The sequence below is a fragment of the Lepus europaeus genome, chromosome 21, assembly GCF_033115175.1.
Source record: "Lepus europaeus isolate LE1 chromosome 21, mLepTim1.pri, whole genome shotgun sequence".
In the NCBI taxonomy this organism is placed as follows: domain Eukaryota; kingdom Metazoa; phylum Chordata; class Mammalia; order Lagomorpha; family Leporidae; genus Lepus; species Lepus europaeus.
Genome location: NC_084847.1, coordinates 56,899,366 through 56,914,068, shown reverse-complemented (window position 1 = coordinate 56,914,068; position 14,703 = coordinate 56,899,366).

The following is a 14,703-nucleotide window of genomic DNA, read 5'->3' as shown; positions in this document are numbered from 1 at the left end:
AGTGGAGGCAGCGTGGGGAGGTGGGGAGCCAGCGGGGATGCACCGAATGCCACCGCCTCCCACATGCCACAACACATACGCCACAACACACATCCATGTACGTGTCAACATGTACATGTCACATGTACATAACAACATGTACATGTCACAATACACGCCACAATGCACACACAACACATGTCACAACATGCACGCACAACACACGCCACAACATGCACACGTAACACGTACATGTCACAACACACACGCCACATCACACATCACATGTCACAACACATATGCCACAACACACATCACAACATGCACACATCACAACATGTACATGTCACAACACACGCACCACAATGCGCACACGCCACAACAGCCGAGATGGTCAGTTTTCTTTTGTGGGCACAGTCGTCCCTCGGTGTCCACGGGAGGCTGTCCAGGACCCCCAGGGAGGTAGACTCTGTGGATGCTCGGGTCCCCCCACATCCTGCCTCCCTCCTGGTGACGTGAACGCCGGGCAGACAATGGCCACGCAGTACTGATCAGCGCATCACGCGGAGACCCTCAGCGCACTGCTGGCTCCTTCCCGCACTGGTGTGAGCCTGCCGCGAGAGGCCAGGTGCGCCCTCGAGCCGGCCAAGCCCGCGTTCCTCTCTCTGAGGCAGGGCTCCCGACCCCTCTCTCCCAGCCAGGGACCCCTGGAGTGTCCGGTGAGAGCCCCTTGCCAGGAACACTCCCAGCTGCTGGCAGGAAGGGCCCTGCCCACTCGGGATGGTGGACCGCCCCACGCCACGTCCCGGGCCTTCATCCGCAAGGCTCCCAAGGCAGGTGGGGGCTCTCAGCAGCAACCGTTCCAGACTATCGTCTCTGAGAGCAGCCAGGCCCTGGGGATGGAGAAGGCCGGGGCCCAGGAGCCCCCGTGTCCTCCCCGGTCCCTTCCCAACGGTGGCCTGAGCAGCAGGGGTCCCTGGGGTCCCTGGGGCAGGGAGGCCTAGGCCAGACACGGCTCAGGTCACAGCCGTGCCAGGAATCAGCGAGCCCCTGAGCCTTTCCCAGAGCCAGAGGGAGGCAGGTTTGGTAAGGAGACACAGAAGCTTCCAGAACGTTCTAGAAGGACCCCCCCCCCCCCCCGCCTCCCAGCCTTGGGCTGTCTGGCTTGCTCTCCTGGACCCCGGGGGTAGAAGTCCACACCCCTCAGTAAAACTTGGGCCCTCATTCTTATGGCGGGGGTGGAGGGGGGCAGACTGCGCTTCCTCCACATCCACACCCCCCCCCCGGAACAGGTGCCCAAGGAGTTAGGAGAAAGTTGGGTCCCAGGCCCAGCCAGCATCCCGCCCGGGGCTCCCCAGGCCCTTCCCTTCATTATCGGTCTCTCGAGTGACGCCCGAGGCCACTGTGGTGTCAAAGCCACAGCCTGGCCCTCCTCTGGTGGCTAAGTCCCTGCAGGGGGCTGAGGTGACCACATCGTCCGGGCCTGGCTCTGGGGACCCAAGCAGCGCCCTTGGAGCTGATGGCGTGGGGACCACAGCACGGAGTCAGCCGGTGGGGGCCTGGGGAGTGAGCGCCTGAGGAGTCGGCCTCCCCGTCCACACCTCCACTACGCAGTCCCCGTACTGAGGCCACCCAGGGGACCGCCTGCCCGGCCCCATGCAGAGGTCCCCGCCGCCTGTGGCTGCCGAGCACGGAGCAAGACACGAAGTCCTAGGTTTGCTTCCGCCCTGGGGAGCACACGACAGACGCTTCCAACCCCGAGACCCTGAAGGTGAAGGGGCACCCCCACCTGCCAGGGTGCATGGCCCAGCCCCCAGGGGAGCTCAGGAGACCCTTCCTTTCAGGGGAGGCGCCCGGTGAGGCAGGCGCCACGTCCCTCACTGGTGCGGCTGGGGCTGGGGCTGCTCCAGCTGTAGCTGGAGACCCCAGCCCCCCCGCAGCCTCAGCTTCTGGCCCAGGGCGTCTGTGATAAGAGCCAGACACTGCTTCTCTAGGGCCACCCCAGCCACCAGCCGCCCACAAGGCTCCCAGCGGCCCTCCTGCAGCTCTGCGGGTCCCCAGGTCCTTGCTGTCACTCAACCCAGCCTGCCTCACACGGAGCACACACCGAATGTCAGATAGACAAAGACAAGGGGCGGCCGTCCCCAGCCCTGGGCCTCCTCAGGAGGAGGCTGACGGGCTGGCAGGGCTGGGCAGGGCTGGGCAAGGGGGCAGCAGCAGGACCCTCCAGGCAGAGGCTGGGCCCAGGCGCGGGCCAGGCAAGGCTGCGTCCAAGAGCAAATTCAGAGTCTCGCCGGGAGCAGCCCAGGTCCCCAAGGTGCTGTGGGCTCAGTCCAGGGAGCAGCCCAGGTCCCCAAGGTGCTGTGGGCTCAGTCCAGGGCCGTGGACTCCAGAGGCGGCTGAGCCGGAGATGGGCAGCTGCCACAAGTCAGAAACCACACGTTAAACTCGAACCCGTGCACACTGGCAGTGCGCGTGTGCGGCTGAGCGGGTGTCCTGGTGTGCGTGTGTCTGGGGGTGCACTTCTGCCCTCCCTCCTGGGTCTGTTTCTGCCTGTGTTGCGTCTCCATGCGGCTGTGTGGCCGAGCGTGTGTGCATCCAGGTCGCAGTGTGCGCGACTGACAGCGTGTCTGTGTAAGAGCGCCGGTGTCACTACTTGAGGGCACTGTGATGTCCTTGTGCATGTCACTGTGTCACTATGAGAGTCACTGTGTCTCCATGTGTGTCACTGTGTCACAGGTACCATGTGTGCCAGTGCACGTGTCACTGTGTCACCATGCGTGTCACTGTGTGTCACTGAGTATCGTAACACCGTGACTGTGTCAGTGTGTCACTGTGTGTGATTGTATGTAGACCTGTCAGTGTGTCACCGTGTGTGCATCACTGAGCACTGTGTGTCAGTGTGTCACTGCGCACACCCGTGTCCATGTGTCTCTGTGTGTGTGGCTGTGTGTATACCCATGTCAGTGTGTCACCATGTGCATACCCGTGTCCATTTGTCACCGTTGTGTGACTGTGTATCAGTGTGTCACCGTGTGTGTGACTGTGTGCAGACCCCTGTGCATGTGTCACGATGTGTGTGTCACAAGCACCGTGGGTGTCCCTGTGTGTCAATGTGTCACTGTGTGTGTGACTATGTGCATACCCATGTCTGTGTGTCACCATGTGTCACCAAGCACCATGGGTGTCACTGTGTGTCACTGTGTGTGTCACCGTGTGTGTGACTGTGTCAGTGTGTCACCGTGTGTGTGACCTTGTGCAGACCCCTGTCCATGTGTCACCATGTGTGTGTCACTGTGGGTATCACCATGTGTCAGTGTGTTACTGTGGGTGTCACTGTGTGTGACTATGTCACTGTGTGCGACTGTGTCAGTATGTCACCATGTGTGTGACTGTGAGCAGACCTGTGTCCGTATGTCACGTGTGTATCTGTCACTGTGTGTGACTATGTCACTGTGTGCGACTGTGTCAGTATGTCACCATGTGTGTGGCTGTGTGCAGACCTGTGTCCGTATGTCACGTGTGTATCTGTCACTGTGTGTGACTGTGTCAGTGTGTCACTTTGTGTGTGACTGTGTGCAGACCCCTGTCCGTATGTCACTGTGTGTGTCCATCACTGTGGGTGTCACTGAGTGTCACTGTGTGTGTCACCATGTGTGTGACCTTGTGCAGACCCCTGTCCGTGTGTCACCATGTGTGCATCACTGTGGGTGTCACTGTGTGTCAGTGTGTTACCATGCGTGCAACTGTGTGCAGACCCATGTCCATGTGTCACCGTGTGTGTGTCACTGTGGGTATCACCATGTGTCAGTGTGCCACTGTGGGTGTCACTGTGTGTGACTATGTCACCGTGTGTGGCTGTGTGCAGACCTGTGTCCGTATGTCGCATATGTATCTGTCACTGTGTGTGACTGTGTCAGTGTGTCACTTTGTGTGTGACTGTGTGCAGACCCATGTCCGTATGTCACTGTGTGTGTCCGTCACTGTGGGTGTCACTGAGTGTCAGTGTGTCACTGTGTGTGTGACTGTGTCACTGTGCCACCATGTGTGCATCACCGTGGGTGTCACTATATATCTGTGTGTCACCGTGTCACTGTGTGTGTGTCACCATGTATGTCACCGTGTGTATACCCATGCGTGTGTGTCACCATGCGTGACCTCTGGAGCTGCAGCGCCTGGCTGAGAGGAGCTCCCCTGTGCACACCCGTGTCTTGTGTGTTACCATGTATGTCACGGTGTGCATATCCATGTCTGTATGTCACCGTGTGTATACCTGTGTCCGTGTCACCCTGTGTCCATGCGTCACCGTGTGTATACCTGTGTCCATCACCATATGTCACCGTGTGTATACCTGTGTCCGTGTCACCGTGTGTATACCTGTGTCCGTGTCACCGTGTGTCCGTGTGTCACCGTGTGTATACCTGTGTCCATGTCACCATGTGTCCATGCGTCACCATGTGTATACCTGTGTCCGTGTCACCGTGTGTCCGTGTGTCACCGTGTGTATACCTGTGTCTGTGTCACCGTGCGTCACTGTGTGTATACCTGTGTCCGTGTCACCCTGTGTTCGTGCGTCACCGTGTGTATACCTGTGTCCATCACCGTATGTCACCGTGTGTATACCTGTGTCCGTGTCACCCTGTGTCCGTGCGTCACCATGTGTATACCTGTGTCCATCACCGTATGTCACCGTGTGTCTACCTGTGTCCGTGTCACTGTGTGTCACCGTGTGTATACCTGTGTCCATGTCACCGTGTGTCCGTGCGTCACCGTGTGTATACCTGTGTCCGTGTCACCGTGTCACCGTGTCACCGTGCGTCACCGTGCATGGCCTCTGAGCTGCAGTGCCTGGCTCAGCAGGAGCCCCTGTGCTGCAAACGCCCTGCAGGAAGCTGAGGACGAGGAGGGGAGGGGCTGAGGCGGCAGCAGAGGCCCCGCCCAGCAGCAGAGCTGAGTCCCGGGGGCACCCAGCATGGGGGGGGGGCTGTGGCCCACCCTGGAGGGCTCTGAGCCAGCAATCCGGGAGGAGTCACCGGGATAAAAATGCAAACCTCGTTGCTCACAGAACATCACTTGCAGCTTGAAAGCCCTGGTCCCCCGTTGTCATGGAGTTGACGAGCAGATGAAAGGGACCAGAATAAACCCCAAGAGCTGTCTCCCCCATCTCGCCTCCCTCTTCAGAACATTCTAGATGAAGAACACCCTAGGCCTTCTCTGAGCCCAGCCACATGGCCGACAGGCTGACAGCCCTGCCCTCCTCACACCGGCACCAAGAGCAGAGGACCAGGCCCTCCTGGGAGCCAGGGACCGGGGTTGCCGCAGGGGAGGGCCAGAGGGCGCTGACCTTCCTGTCCCTGGTTCCCGTCACTGTGCGGCCCAGCCTCCCCCCGGCCCCGGCCCCGAGTGGTTCCAGGCTCTCACGAGCTGCCCTGGGCCTGGGCTCCCCACGCTGGGCCTGTGTCCCTGATGGGCCCCGCCCCAGCCCTCTTCCTGGCACTGGAGGACGGGCCGGCAGGTCCCTTCCTGCTGGTCCCTGCTGACCCTGCAGCCCGCACTGCATGGCGTCACCCCACATGTCACCACGTGTCACCGCTTTCTCAGCCACAGGACCCACGTGTCACCAGGGGACACTGGGCTCACAAAGCTGCGGGTGGGGGCAGAGGAGAGCGGCCCCCTGACCTCTAGGTCTCTCTTGTGGGCAGCAGGGGCCTGAGGACCTGGGTGTCACCGGAGCCTCCCGGGCTGTGCGTTAGCAGGGAGCGGCGTCAGGAGCAGTCAGGACTCGAACCCGGGCACACCAACATGTGCTGCGGGGATCCCACATGCATCCTAACCACTGTGTCAAGTGCCCGCCCCCAGGGACGGCTCTGATGGGGGTGCAAGGGCCACGTGGCCACTGCTGCTTACGGTGCACACACTTATGGTGGAACGAGCCCATGAACAGCCCCCCCGTGCCCCTCCATGCCTCGGCAAGGGCCCCCAGACCTGCCCCGAGCAGACCCGGTGTGTTGCGCACAGAGGGAGTCTGCATTGCCCTCACTGTGGGCCTGGGGACCCGAGCCCCTGAACGCATAGGAGTCGCTCTCAGGAGCGGGCAGGGCCGGAAGCTCCAGACTCCAGACCCCCGCGACGGGCTCTGGGCCAGGAGGCAGCCGACTGTGTTCCCAAAGGGAGCCGGGGGTCTGGGAGTCGCCAGCACGGGGCATGGGGGGCAGTGCCTGGAGGAGCCGCAGGAAGTCAGTGGCACGGAGAAGGGAAGAACATCTCTGGGCAACCCCAAGGAAACGCCTCCTAGGGCGCTCAGGACAAGGAGACACCAACAGTGGCCAGCACCGTGGCTCGGCAGGTTCAGCCGGCATCCCACGTGGGTGCCGGTTCAAGTCCCGGCTGCTCCACTTCCGATCCAGCTCTCTGTTATGGCCTGGGAAGGCAGTGGAGGATGGCCCAAGTGCTTGGGCCCCTGCACCCACGTGGGAGACCTGGAAGAAGCTCCTGGCTCCCGGCTTCAGCCTGGCCCAGCCCTGGTTGTTGCGGCCATTTCGGGAGCAGTATGCGGAAACGCTCTGCTTTCTCTCTCTCTGGACCTCTGTCTTTCAAATACATAAAAAATAAATCTTAAAACAATGTTTGAAAAATGTGGAGGAGCGAGGTGAGGAGCCGGGCACAGGTCCCTAAACTGTCCCAGGACTTTGCCAGCAAGGAGGCCGCCAGACAGGGCCCCCGACCTTGGACGGAGCCGTGAGCTAAACCTAGTTGCATCCTGACTCCCAACAGATGCCCCCTCCTGCCCCCTTCCTCCCTCTGCCCGCCGAGGCCCGAAACCCACGGTGGCCGCGGCTCCCAGCGCCCCGGCCCACAGCCACACCATCAATTATTCAGCGGCCCTTAAAAGCCCAAGGAAACCGAGGCGGGCTGGGCTGGGAGCTGCCGGACCCCCCACACACACACACAGATATGGCTAAAAAGGGTAAAGTGAAGTCTAGAGAGAAGCCGCCACAGTCTCTCAGCACCCCAGGGTCCCAGTGTGCTCGCGACCTGGAGGGAGGGGCCACTATGACCTCTGACCCCTCCACTCACTTTGGCTCCAAGACAAATGCTCCGTGGAGCCAAAGGAGAGCTTTTGCGGAGCACCCCACCCCACCCCACCCCCACTGCGGATGTCTGTAGCACCTGCCCCCGCGCCCACCATGCAGCGTCCTGCCCTGGAGACGGTGACAATTCACTGCCGCCTTCCTTCTCCCTGGCTCTGCCATCAGCGTGTGCCCCCCCATCCACCTGCCCCGCAGTGGGGGCCAGAGGGGAGCAGGTCCTCGGGACACCACGGCTGTGCAGAGGGACACAGTGGGCCAGGGAGACCTCGCGGGACTGCAATGGGGGGAGACACGCCCACTCACCTCCCTCCCTCTCAGCTCCCTGTGGACTGGGTGTGTTTCCCGGCCGGAAGTCAGAGGCTGCGGGGCCCCTGGTGTGGTCAGCCTGGGGCAGCTCCCCAGGACACAGGCAGGGCCACACAGCCTGATGGTGGAGGCGCCAGGATGGGTTGACCAGAGACACCTGCCTAGTCCCAGCGTCGGGGGGGGGACTGGGGACACTTTGATGGCTGACAGGCATCCACAGCTCTGACAGCTGGATGCTGCGAGTGGCATTTATTGGGTCAAGGCAGGCGAGGGTGAGGCTGGGTCCAGGTGGCCACAGCCGACCAGCTCTTCCTCCATCTCTTGCTCTTGTCGCCATGGCCGTCACGTGACAATGGTGCTGCGCACACACAGCTGCCCCAGAAGGGCTGGGCGAGCTTTCCAAACAGGCACCCACGGCCACCCACAGCCACCTCCCCGGGGACACCCAACCGCTGGGGACCGAGGCCTCCACCCAGCCCAAGGTCACCCAGCAAGGGAGCAGCAAGTTCTTCAAATTCCTCCTCCTCCGGGAAAGCCGAAGCCCATTAAATCCCTAAAGGGCATTAGCAGGGGACGCACACCGCGTCTGGGTAATCCTCCAAACGATTAGCACTCAGCCGCGATAAGCTCCTTCCGCCACCGCCACCCGCCACCGGAGCCACCACCTCCCGCGCCCCACCTCCCCACGCGCCCCCGCCGGCCTGAGCCCCTCCACCGTCAGCCTGGGCATCCGGCCCCCACCAGCCTGCGCACCCCCACCAGCCTGCGCACCCCCACCAGCCTGTGCACCCCCCACCAGCCTGCGCACCCCCCCACCAGCCTGGGCATCCCACCCCCACCAGCCTGCGCACCCCCCACCAGCCTGGGCACCCCCCACCAGCCTGGGCATCCCGCCCCCACCTCCCCGCGCACCCCCGCCGGCCTGAGCCCCTCCACCGTCAGCCTGGGCATCCCGCCCCCACCAGCCTGCGCACCCCCACCAGCCTGGGCATCCCGCCCCCACCAGCCTGTGCACCCCCCACCAGCCTGCGCACCCCCTCACCAGCCTGGGCATCCCGCCCCCACCAGCCTGCGCACCCCCCACCAGCCTGGGCACCCCCCACCAGCCTGGGCATCCCGCCCCCACCAGCCTGGGCATCCCGCCCCCACCTCCCCGTGCACCCCCGCCGGCCTGAGCCCCTCCACCGTCAGCCTGGGCATCCCGCCCCCACCAGCCTGGGCATCCCGCCCCCACCAGCCTGGGCACCCCCCACCAGCCTAGGCATCCCGCCCCCACCTCCCCGCATGCCCCCCGCCGGCCTGAGCCCCTCCACCGTCAGCCTGGGCATCCCGCCCCCACCAGCCTGTGCACCCCCCACCAGCCTGCGCACCCCTCACCAGCCTGGGCATCCCGACCCCACCAGCCTGTGCACCCCCCACCAGCCTGGGCATCCCGCCCCCACCAGCCTGGGCATCCCGCCCCCACCTCCCCGTGCGCCCCCCCGCCGGCCTGAGCCCATCCATCGCCAGTCTGCATGTCCCACCCCCACCAGCCTGTGCGCCCTCCGCGGCCTGTGTCCCTTTGCCAGCAGCCTGTGCATCTCGCCAGCCGCCCCAACCCCCGCCAGCCTGTGTGCCCCCCCCGCCCCCGGCCTGAGCCCCTTCGCCCCCGGCCCCGCCAGCCTGTGCGCCCCACGCCGGCCTGAGCCCCCTCCACCGCCAGTGCCCTCCGACAACTTGCGCCCGCCCCCCGCCCCCCCCCCCCCGTCCCGCCACCCCGTGTCCTCCGCCGGCCTGCTCGCCCTGGCCCCCACCCCTTCGAGGGCCTGGGAGACGAGCAGCGTCACCCTGTCATGTGGCTAACAGGCCGCTGACTGTGGCGCCCACAGACCTCCGCGGAGTGGTGACAGCTCCGGAGGGCGCCTGGGGACACAGGTGTTCTTGGTGGGGGGGGGGGGGCAGCAGCAACAAAGTCACAGGCTCTGGACTGGGGTCAGCCCCGGGGCGAGGGCCCACCACGTCTTCGCGTGTGCACGGAGGTCCCTGCCCAACGCCTCATCCCCTGCCGGCCCCAGGGCTCCCACGGAGCTGGCACCGGCAGGCCCTGTCCAGGCTCTTCCCCGCAGCAGGCAACCCTGGGCCGCCCCAGTCCTAGGGAACACGGGGTTCTTCAGAGCGTGGGGCCAAGGAACCCGGTGCAAGTGGAGCCCGAGGCCCGCACTGGGCAGGTGCACAGCCTCGCCCGCGCCCCCCGTGCCTGGGACCGATTTGCTCAGAGGAAAGGGGGGAGGCAGGGAGCGCGAGCCGCTCCGGTACTGGTGGGTCCGCTCGGTCCTGCAGACCCGGCCTGAGCCCCACAGAGGGTGAGCGCCGGGCCCGGGGCGCACAGCCCCTGGCGGCGGCTGCTCGAGTATTCTCAGCACTCGGGAACAGATGGCTCCAACTCCCACCCACGGAAGCCAAACATTTTCCCTGGTTACGGCGCTAATTGGCTCGCAGGCCTTCCCTTGTAAACAGAGAGTACAAAGGCGCCTGTGCCCGGCGCGGCTGCTGAGTGAGCCTCACGGCCCCGGACGCCCGAGACGGAGCCCAGGGAAGCCCCCAGGTAGGGCCCAGGTAGGGCGTGGCTGGGGTCCAGAGAAGGCCGGGAGGACGGGCACAGGCTCAGGGCCCCCACACTCCGGGGTCTGGGCCCCACTCTGCTGCTCCCAGGCCCTCTGGCATCAGTTTTCTTATCTGTGAAATGGGCGTGCTGATTCTAAGGGAGGGAGCCCAGAGCGGTTGTGCGGGCGCCCAGCATGGTGGGGGCCGCCTCATGCAGACCCCATTCCCACCAGCAACAACACCCACAGGACAGAGCGCAGCCCACCTCCCCAGCCTTCAGAGCTGTGTGGCCGCAGGCGGCTGCTCTCCCCTCTCTGGGCCTTCTCCCTGACTGTGAAGTGGGCTATCGCCCAGTCCCCCTCGGAGGCCACACTGGGACTCCGTGCCAGGGTGCATGACGTCCATCGAGTGCCTAGAAGTCATGGAAGGCTTCCTGGAGGAGGCACCTGTGGTGCTCACAGCTCAGGGACTCATAGGGGCCGGCCCTGGGGCAGCGGCTGCTTCAGGGAGGGGATGGGCAGCGAGGGAGAGGAGGTACTGCAGGCCCAAGGCAGGGTGCTGGTGTGAAGGTGCGTGGGAGGGCTTGGAGCTGCCCGGGAGAGAGGCAGGGCGGGCAGCAGGGCCAGCACCAGGCCCAGGTCCCTGGAGGCTCCCCTGCCCGCCCGCCCCCGCCCGGCTGGCCCACAGCACCTGGTAATGAAGAACTGCTCCAACTAAAAGTCCTTGGAGCCAAGCCAGGCCTCCAGCACTGCCCGCAGCCCGGGGGAGTCTTTATCTTGCCTCTGCCCTGGGGGTGACCAGGGGGCTGGCTCAGAGCCCCCTGCCCCAGAAGCCTGACCTGGGTACGGTTCTTCGCTCCCAAGCCCGGGGGCCTGGGGGTGCAGTGCAACCCAGTGGGATGGACAGATCTGGGGCGGGCCCCGCACTGCTCGGCCTCGCGCCGTGACTGGGGCGAGCGCCCGCACCTCTCTGAGCCTGGCCTCTGCTCCAGGACAGGTCCCCCTCGCAGAGGCCGCTGCCCCCCACCCCCGGGCCGGCGCAGAGCCAGCTCGATGGGCACCGCACCGGCCCGCCCAGCCCCAAGTCCCCGCCCTCCCAAGAGAGGCCTGGGCTGTTTACTCTATTTGCCTTTTGCATCCAGATTGGGGAGAAGGCACGTTTTCCCCTATGGTGCCCAGATGGAGGGGCCGGCAGTGCCCTGTCAGGCCCGCAGCGACCCCAGCTGACCTAGCCCGTGCAGCACCGGACAGGGGCTTCGTCCCCTCTGGGCCTGGGGCTTCAGCGGGCAGCTCTGCCCAGCTCAATGCTGTAGACTTGGTCCCAGGTCCACCCTAGAATAACCAACCGCTGGGAATGTGTCGCCGTGACCATGGCCGGGGTCCAAGGACCAGACATACTGTCCCCTGGGGACTCCCAGCCTCACCCACCTCACCGCTGGCCTCTTCTCTGGACAGTGGGTCCCTGCAGGAAGGGGGGCAGGTGGCGTCCGGGCAGCCCACGCCCTGCACCAGGAGGCGGAAGAGGGGGAGAGCCGCGCCCTGCCGCCCCCCGCCCCCCTGCAGAGGCCTGCGGACCTGGCCCCCGCCCGCCCGCCCGCACCCATCTCTGGCTGGCCAATGGCCGCGGGGCGGGGCTGCTGGGAAAGAGGCTAATGGGCTGTAAGTTAATAAGCAGGGAATAAATCAGGCTGGAGTCCGCAGGAAGCAGATGGCACAGCGCCGCGGCCTGGAACAGCCCCGCCGGAGCGTAGCGGGCAGTGGGCAAGGGGAGGCGCGCCACGGGGCCCCCAGCCCCACCCCTCCGCTGCACGCGTCCCCTCTGCAGCTGCCCCAGGCTTCTGCCAGCCCCGCCCCCCACCGACCCACCTGATTCTTTTTTCCCAAAGATTTCTTTATTTTGAAAGTTGGAGTTACAGAGACAGAGGGAGAGAGGGGGAAGAGAGAGAGAGAGAGAGAGAGAGGTCTTCCATCCACTGGTTCACTCCCCAGATGGCCACAGTGACCATGCTGGGCCCAAGCCAGGAGCCAGGAGCTTCTTCCGGGTCTCCCACGCGGGTGCAGGGGCCCAAGCGCTGGGGCCGTCCTCCACTACTTTGTCAGGTGGATCAGCAGGGAGCGGAGCTGGCAGGCACATGGGAGCCGGCGTCACAGGTGCGGCTCAGCTCTCCGTGCCACAAGGCCGGCCCCTCCAGGTTTTGGGGACAAATTTTACAGAGAAATGCATGACTCTTTGGGGGACTCTGGCGCCCGTGTCAACCAAACTACAGTCAAGACGTGGAGCGCCCGGTCGCCCCGGTGCGTGCCTCCGGCCCTGCCAGGTGTCTCCTCCTGAGGTTGGCTTTTCCTGTGTCAGACGCTTCTGCGCACCGTTCTTCCCCATGTCTTTCGCACTGGGCACAGGGCCTTTGCGATCCAGCATCGTTGCGGGCGCCGCACGTCCCCTCTGGGCGCTGCACCAGGCCGCGCCCTCCAAGGGTTGGTGGCGCCAGCAGTGCCATTCCCCTGAGAACACTGAAGAGGCCCAGGGTGCTGTGGCTGAAACAGGACCCCACGGTGCCACGGAGCCTCTGCTCTGGAAACAGCAAAGGCAGGGCCAGGAGTCCAGCACAGCAGCTCAGATGCCACCCTTGGGGCGCCCACACCCCCAGCAGAGCGCCTGGGGTTTGAGTCCTGACTCTGCCCGCTGATGCACACCCTGGGGGCGCAGAAGATGGCTCAAGTCCTTGGGTCCCTGTTAACCACCTGGGAGACCTGGATTGAGTTCCTGGCTCCTGGCTTCAACCTGGCCCGGCCCTGGCTGTTGCTGGCATTTGAGGAACGAAAGCAGCAGATGGAAGATCTCCCTGCCTCTCTGTTTGCCTTCCACAAAAAAAAAAAGGATAAGGGGCCAGTGCTGTGGCATAGCAGGGGAGCGGTTCGAGTCCTAGCTCCTCCACTTCCGATCCAGCTCTCTGCTACGGCCTGGGAAAGCAGTGGAAGATGGCCCGAGTGCTTGGGCCCCTGCACCTGTGTGGGAGACCCAAAAGAGAGGTTCCTGGCTTTGGATCAGCCTCTGACAACCTCGGGGGCCTTGTCCCCCGGCCAAGGACACACAGGAGTCAGCTCAGAGGGGCGTGTGGATGTGGCGCCCACCAGTGAGGCATCTCACGATCCCACACACGGGAAGCCCACGGAGTTTTTAAAGGAATCTTACCAGCTGGCACTGGGCAGGGCCGATCCTGAGTTCCCACCCGTGGGGCCCAAGGCCTCCCCTCCAAAGTGAGGGCGTGGAGGAAAATGGGGGGCAGGAGTCTCTGGGCTCGGGGCTGTGTCCCCATGGGCACTGAGAAACCCAGAGCGAGAAGTCGAGGGAGACAAACAGCTCTTGGGACGGGAAAGGGCGCCCCGGAAGCCGACCGCAGACGCTGGTGTTGCTGTCACTGCTGTGTTGGAGCACGTGAGGCCGGTGATGACTAGACAAGTGGCTCGGTCCTGGGGGTGGCAGCCCCCCGCCCCCACCGGGCCCCTCCCGAGCCCCCTGCCACCACGCCACGGGCAGGCGGCTCTTCTCCCAGGGACGCGTGCCCACACAGGGAGGACGGACATCCATAACCAGAGTCCTGGCCGCTGGCCGCAGGGCCATTGCTGGCAGTGGCAGTGACGCAGGCCTGGCCCAGGGCCCGGCCCGCCCTGCGCCCCACAGAGAGCGCCCTCCTGGGCCCGCCCTCAACCTCCCCCCACCCAGCAGCCTTGCCTGTCGCCAGGGCGGGGCAGGGTGCCAGCCCTTCTGCTGCTTGGGAGTCCCTCCGGCTCCCTTTGCAGGGAGTGGCCTGGGGTGAAGCTGAGGCTTCCCACCCCGGGGAGACAAGGATCCCAGCAGGCCCAGGCCTCTCTGACCTCAAATGTCTTCCAAAGGCTGGGCCAGGCTGAAGCCAGGGGCCCAGCACTCTGCCCCGGTCTCCCCTGTGGGCAGCAGGGGCCCAAGCTCTGGAGCCCTGTCTCATCGGCTGCTTTCTCCGGCGCATTAGCAGGGAGCTGGATTGGAAGCGGAGCAGCTGGGACTCGAACTGGAGCTGGTATGGGATGTTGGTGACGCCGGTGGCGGGTTACCCTGCCGCACCACAACGCCCACCATCATCTTTCTAACACAGACACTGTGCCTCTCTGAGCTCTGTGAGCTGCAGGCAGGTAGCCGGGGCATCCCCGTGAAGCACAGGTTAAGCTACCCAGGGCCTGCAGCTGGCATGGAGCCCCAGGCCGTGGGATGTGACGCTGGAGAGAGTCCCCCCAACCCGTCTCTGGGGACCACAGGGCTGTTCCTGTGCACTGAGTCTGCTTTTAAAAATATCCCTCGTAAACATTTGGATGTAGATGTTGAACATTTCTGATTAACACTATTCCGGGGAAACCTCTCTTCTAAATTATCAGAGAGAGAGAGGTCTTCCATCCGCTGGTTCACTCCCTAGATGGCTGCAATGGCCGGAGCTGGGCCAATCCGAAGCCAGGAGCCAGGAGCTTCCTCCAGGTCCCTCATGGAGGGTGGGGGGAGGGGTACGCAGGGACCCGGGGCCTTGGGCCATCTTCTGCCGCCTTCCCAGGCACATTAGCAGGGAGCTGGGTAGGAAGTGGGCAGCCAGGGCTCCGCTGTGGGATGCCAGCCTGCCAAGCTGCCCCACGGGTTCTCTCCCTGTCCCACGCATGGCTACTTCCCCAGAAAACCACGCAGTGGAAATGATCTCCAGGATTTCTCCCCAGTTCCTGGAGCT